The 6,223-nt window shown below is 36.3% G+C and overlaps 1 long non-coding RNA gene across 1 annotated transcript; it reads right to left on the reverse strand.

The window, feature by feature from the left end:
* Positions 1-1,005: 1,005 nt before the first annotated feature.
* On the reverse strand, positions 1,006-2,024 carry LOC137711599 (uncharacterized). Its single transcript, XR_011065077.1, has 3 exons — positions 1,691-2,024; positions 1,475-1,534; positions 1,006-1,238 (listed from the first exon to the last, which is right to left on the reverse strand). It is a non-coding gene; the product is annotated as an uncharacterized lncRNA (long non-coding RNA).
* Positions 2,025-6,223: the final 4,199 nt, after the last annotated feature.

Below are 6,223 nucleotides of genomic sequence, written 5' to 3' on the forward strand. Positions count from 1 at the left end.
TCAATGGATCTTTGATGCTTAATTTAGTAACTTAAAAAAAAAGTGTTTAGGGCATAAGTGTGCATCAAAAGCTTACCAGAAAATGGTGTAGGTGGAGTATTTATAGGGAGGTGGCTGGCCATAGGGTTAGGGTTTTTTCCCTACACATGTTGGCCACCTATTGGTCAAGGTGTGTCATCCGAAGGTAGGAAAGAATTATCCCGAAGATATTAATTATGAGATAAATCTTAGGATTACTAGGTAAGTATCCTTGATTAATTGTGATGATGATTTCTTACTTGGTTGAGTTAATCTTGAATCAAGAATATATTAAAGATCAGATTTGGTGATTAATTCTATCATTAATGCCTTTGACTTTTCCATGCCATGAGCAAGGGAGCTTGATGTAGTGAAAGTCAACTGCTAAATCCTCTAGAGATGTTGAGCTGTGCGGGAATATTTGTTGGCCCTGCCCATTTAATGAGGGAAACCTTGTCTTGTTTAGGAAAAAGGCAACTTGTCGTGTTCTGAATTTTCGGGATTAATTTTCACTCCACAAATACCAAAAATACAAAAATAGGGACTAGACCAATAAAGGACCATGAATGGGAGAAGGTTAATGATTAAGGTGGTGGCGGGTTCGACCAAAGGGAAGATAGGGCATTGGTAGTGTTTAGGAAGAGACGGGTGACAGTGGACATGCGACGGTGTTTTTCCTTTTTACAAGGTCACTTTGTTCGGGGGTTTGGGAACACGAGAAACGGTGAACAATCCCAGTTTGATGACTGAAGATTTTAAAGGAATTATTGATGTATTCCGTACCACCATTGGTTTGAATAAATCTAATGGCGGAGTTAAATACATTACGCGCCATATTATAAAGTGATTAAAAGTGCCTGAAAACTTCAAATTTAGCACGCACAGGAAAAATCCAAATGCAACGGCTATAGTCATCCATAAATAATACATAATAACAAAAACTAGATAGAGAGAGTAGAAGACATCCAAACACCTAAATGAATTGAATAAAACGAAAAAGGAGCAATAATTTTATTGGAATTAAAAGGTTATATGTGCGACTTAAATGCACAAGGCTTACAAAATACCTTATTTAATTGAGACATAGAACCTAAAAACAATTTAGATAAAACTTTGGAAGACGGATGACCAAGACGAGAGTGCGATAAGGAGAACAAGGCAACATGGAAGGCTTACGTATGAGACGATGACATGGGATAGAGATGAACCTCACAATGACCCTGAAACAACGGAGAATCAATGTAAAAGTCATAAATTACTTGACCAAAAGGATGAATAGTAACAATGACGAAATTATCTTTAGTAAATTGAGAAGCAGAGAGAAAACTTTTCTTGAAAGAAGGAACATAAAAGAAATTATTTAATTTGAATTAACAAGAACCTAAGGTAAAAGGAAGAGAGCCAGTGTGAGTTATAGGAAGTGAAGCTTTGTTACCTACGAGAACAGAACTATTACCAGTAAAAGGAGATGGGTCTTGGAGTGCAGCTTCATTATTTCTCATGCGGTGAGTGGCTCCTGTATCAAAATACCAAATAGGATCATGAGAAACAGCAGATAGAAATGCACGATAGCCTACAAAAGGAGGAGCTAGGCGATGCTGACAAGTAAAGATATTGTGGCCAGGAGAGTTACAAAAATTACACCAAAAACTAGGACGAGCACCAAGAATACCTTGTTGATTATTAGGTTAAACCCTATTGGTTGGGCTACCAACCATTGCGAGGACCGTGACCACAATGTCCCCAGCCGCCGCGTAGGCGCTCGTTGTAGCCACCATGACCAGGATTCCTATTGCGAGGTTGCTGGGCCTAGAAGGTAGTAGGGTGCTGCGGGCCATTAGGCTGCAAAGGTTGGGCCACGGGCTGCAAGGGTTGTTGAGAAGGAGTAGCAGCACAAAAGATGACAGTAAGGAGAGCATGAGCTACTGTCTAGTCCTCATTTGGGCCTCAAAGGTCAGGAAACGGGAGCAAAGGTCAGGAAATTCTGGCAAGGGAGGAAAATTGAGAATAACAGTGATAAACATTGAACCCCAAGACCTTTAAGTACAGAGGTCACCAAATCATTACTAGAGACAGGTTGATTAATTGCAGCAAGAGAATCATTAATAAACTTAGCTTGTTGAAACGGGAGCCTTTGGAAAGTCCTAGAGGTTGACACCACAGACACTCCCAGATTACTTGAGTTGAGGTTTTACCAACAATGAGTGACAAAATAGGTCTGGAAATGGTGGAAGTCAAACAACTGACAACCAATCGATCCGTCTGAAGCAACGTAGCGAAAGCCGGATTCGGTTTAGCAGGCTCCTTGTCAAGAATAGGAAGGGTGCCATCCATGTAGCCAAATAAATGATGACCTAGAAGAAACGGCTTCATCTGACTAAGCCAAAATAGGTAATTAGTTTTGGTGAGTTTCAGAAAGTGGGCAACTTTAGAACTGGAGAGAAAGGTCTGGTAGTGGTGGAAGAGGATAAAGCTTGAGTGGCCATGGGAAGGAGGGATAGGAGAGGGTCACGACAAGGAAAAATTTGGGTAAGTCAAATATTAATTTTTAAACTTTAAACTATAGATATACCTACGATATATCCACGATATGTTAGAACTGATCATTTCGACAATTAATTTGCAAAATAATCAGCTACCTTATTTTTTTCTCTCTTTTTCTTTACATCAATAGTCAAGTAACGAAACAAATAAAAAGAAAAGAACATGCAACATAATTCTTGATAATTCTTGATAATTCTTATTACTAAACAGAAACCGCACCTAGCGGTAAAATCATTTCGTACAAGTTGTTCTTGTGAACTATTTTGGACAATTAGCAAGAATGCTCAGTTTTTTATATTTGGTTGCATAAATAATTAGTGTTTATTATGTCTTTATTGTATCATCGTTATGTTGTTGTTATCTTATCGTTAAGTCATCAATATATGATCAATATGTTGTCGTTACTAAAAAATAAGCATTTTGGAACCAAACTTAAAAGATTAATCATTCTTGCTAATTGCCCAACTATTTTTTGGTCAAGATTGCTCTCGTGAACTCAGAACCAATAAATTGGAGGCTTTTTAGCCAAAATGGTGTTTGAGGTTGGCATAACTGCTCACTTTGGTCCTTGATAATGAAATCAATATGAATGATCCATGAGTTTGTTCATTGTAAATTATTTGGTCATTCTGTGAAAAACTGCCAATATCCTCGTTAAGATGATGAGCTAGTTTGACAAAAATACCATTAAAAGTGATTACTTGGTCGTTCACGTAAGAATTTAACGATGATATTAACAGATTTTTCACCAAATGATCAAAATGATTTATGGTATCCAAACTCAGAAACTATTTTTGTCGATTTTCATTATCAAGGATCAAACTAAAAAGTTATGGCAATGCCATAAATTGGATTCACCATCTTAGCTCGATAACTTGGTTGATTAGTCGTGTCTAGAACTCCATTTTAATAGTTTAACAGCTTAGTTGGTACTTTGTCATACTATTTCAAGCACAAATGCAATGAGAGATCAGAAATGTTGCAACTTTCAAGTACATACTTTGAACAAGATAAGGTTCTCAAATTTTTATATTCCTGCTTCACCTCTTTTTGGAGATTGCATTTGTGACGTGTTAAATCGATTCACACTAGATTTGGTCGTCCACAGATAAGGGATGTCCATATGCCAACAATAATATTATAATCACATTGAATCAACGCTTTGGTTTAACCATTTTAACGAAAAACTGTTCGTTTTAACAAAAAAACTACATATTTACACTAAAAAGTCAATCTTCGTATTATTTATTTTATCTTTATCATTAAAATTCAAATGATTAAACATGTTACGATCTGTCACACATACGTACGAGACTAATTATCTAATCTTATCACTACTATTGCTTACATTATACATGTATGATTAAGCAGGTAACATTAGAACAACCCACATGTGTATGTTGTTGCGTGACTTTTGATAAACTTAAAAAAATGATTCCATAAAGTTTGAGAAAAGAAAACTAATCAAGTGAACATTGAAATAATGTTATGAATTTAACGATCATCATTTAAAGGTTTTTTTAGCCAAAATAGTTCTTGAGATTTGCATAACTTATCACTTTGGTCTCTGAGGTTTGAAATCAATAGAAGTGATTCCTGAGTTTATCCACCATCAATCATTTTGACCCTTAAAAAATTATGTTAAATAAGGAGCAAAATGACAAAAATACCTCAATTTAATGAACAATGGACCAAATGATTTGACAAAAATTGAGGGTATTGTTGTCATTTTAGCCTTATTTAATGAAGATTTTTCATGGAAGTACCAAAATGATTAATGGTGGACAACCTCAGAGACTACTTCCATTGATTTCAAATTTCATGTACCAAAGTGAAGAGTTATACAAATCTCAAATACTATTTTGGCTAAAAGGCCTCATTTAAATAAGTGAAATGCTTTTATACTATTTTTTTTAACAAATAATAATATTTACACTAAAGGGATAGGAAAGTATACTAAGTCTTGCAATGAGCTTGTTATAATAATATGGTTCACCTTCATCTTTGACGAGAATTGAATCTAACTAAGACCTTTCATTTACAAGTAAAAAAAAAACACCACTAAACTGGACTATTAAATGGCAAAAGTTTTTATACTCATTGAGTTTTTAGAAAATTAGTGGAAAGATGTATCACTATCACGTATCTTCCCAACCTACTTACTCTTATACCTAACAAGGCCTAGCCTTCTATCTATACAAGACTACTCATCTATACGAGGAGATAAGATAAGATGACCTAAAATCTGGAGATAATCTCAAAGATTGATTGATTGACAGGAACAAAAACATAAACAATTTTAATAAAGTTTTGGATTCAGACAGAGTTAATCTTTGTCGGAAGAGCATCATCTCCCGATTTACTTTGTAGGGATTCTAAAGATCTCTATCTTTTAATTGTTCATCATATATCGTATGGTTAGTTTACATCAAATATTATTTGTGTTTAATTTTAAATAAAAAATCAAATAATTTTTGACCGCATTATACATGATGAATAACTAAGATGTGGAGATTCCTAAGATCTCTACAAAATAGATCCGGATAGGATCCAATTCCATTGTCATCCTAAAATATCAAGAAAAAGCAAAACATGACATGTCCTCTAACAAACCTCCTCCTCATTTTCCTTTTCATGGTTAGTTATGTAGGGTTGGCATGACACTAAGAAACCATAATATTAAGTTGCAAATGATCAGTCTCTTTAGTATTACCCTTTGATTAGCTATTCGCTGGTGTACCGGACTGTCCAACAAGGGCGTCTAGATCGTCCAACGGGGGTGACACACCATCCAGGGATGTTGACTCGACATCCATTAAGTACGTCTATCCTTGCAGGCACGTTTGCAGCTGGTATATGATCTCAGCACTTTAGCTAGATCAGAGGAATGTGTCTGGAGCAACATTCTGAAATCTATAATTCATCGCACTTACTTATCATACATGTGCGGTACGGGGATCGAGATGAGACATAGTGGGTAACATTCATGCAAATTCACGCTGTTCTACAGGAACGTTAATGTTCTTATTTCCCCTAACGGCGGGAAGATTGTCTCATTAAAGTGACAACCCGCAAATGAGCGGTAAAGAGATTGCATGCAAGGGCTCTAAGAAAGTTAGTGTGAAGGAGAATCATGATCGACAAAAGATACACATCCTTCTTTGAGGACCCATGGTGGTACATTGCGGCGGCGCAACTTGGCACATGGAATGCTCACCCAAATGCGTAAATATGAAAAATCGTTAGGTTCGTACCCAGTAACCAAATGTAATGTCATATAGGTTGGGTGGCAATGGGCCTCAAGGCGGACCAATATAGTTGCGTACAAGATTGCATAGCCTTAGGCAAAAACCGAAAACTTGATACGTTTACCAAAATTCTGGCGATCATTTAAATTGCGCTTTATGATCGCTAAGCGAGACTATTTGAGGTGAACATGGGAATTTGATGTTCAAATTATAAACCCAAAACACATGCAATACTTTATCGAAAACCATCGATATAAACTCTCCGGCATTATCCAGTCTCCCAGACATTAAGGGATAAGTAGGGTGGTGAGCCCTTAATTGGCCATGAGGTTTAGCAGCAATGTGTGTGGACAAACATATGACCAGTTTGTCGATTCATCAACCAAAACCATAAGTATTTATGTGGTCCGCAT

Source organism: Pyrus communis, chromosome 12 (assembly GCF_963583255.1).
Source record: "Pyrus communis chromosome 12, drPyrComm1.1, whole genome shotgun sequence".
Lineage (NCBI taxonomy): Eukaryota > Viridiplantae > Streptophyta > Magnoliopsida > Rosales > Rosaceae > Pyrus > Pyrus communis.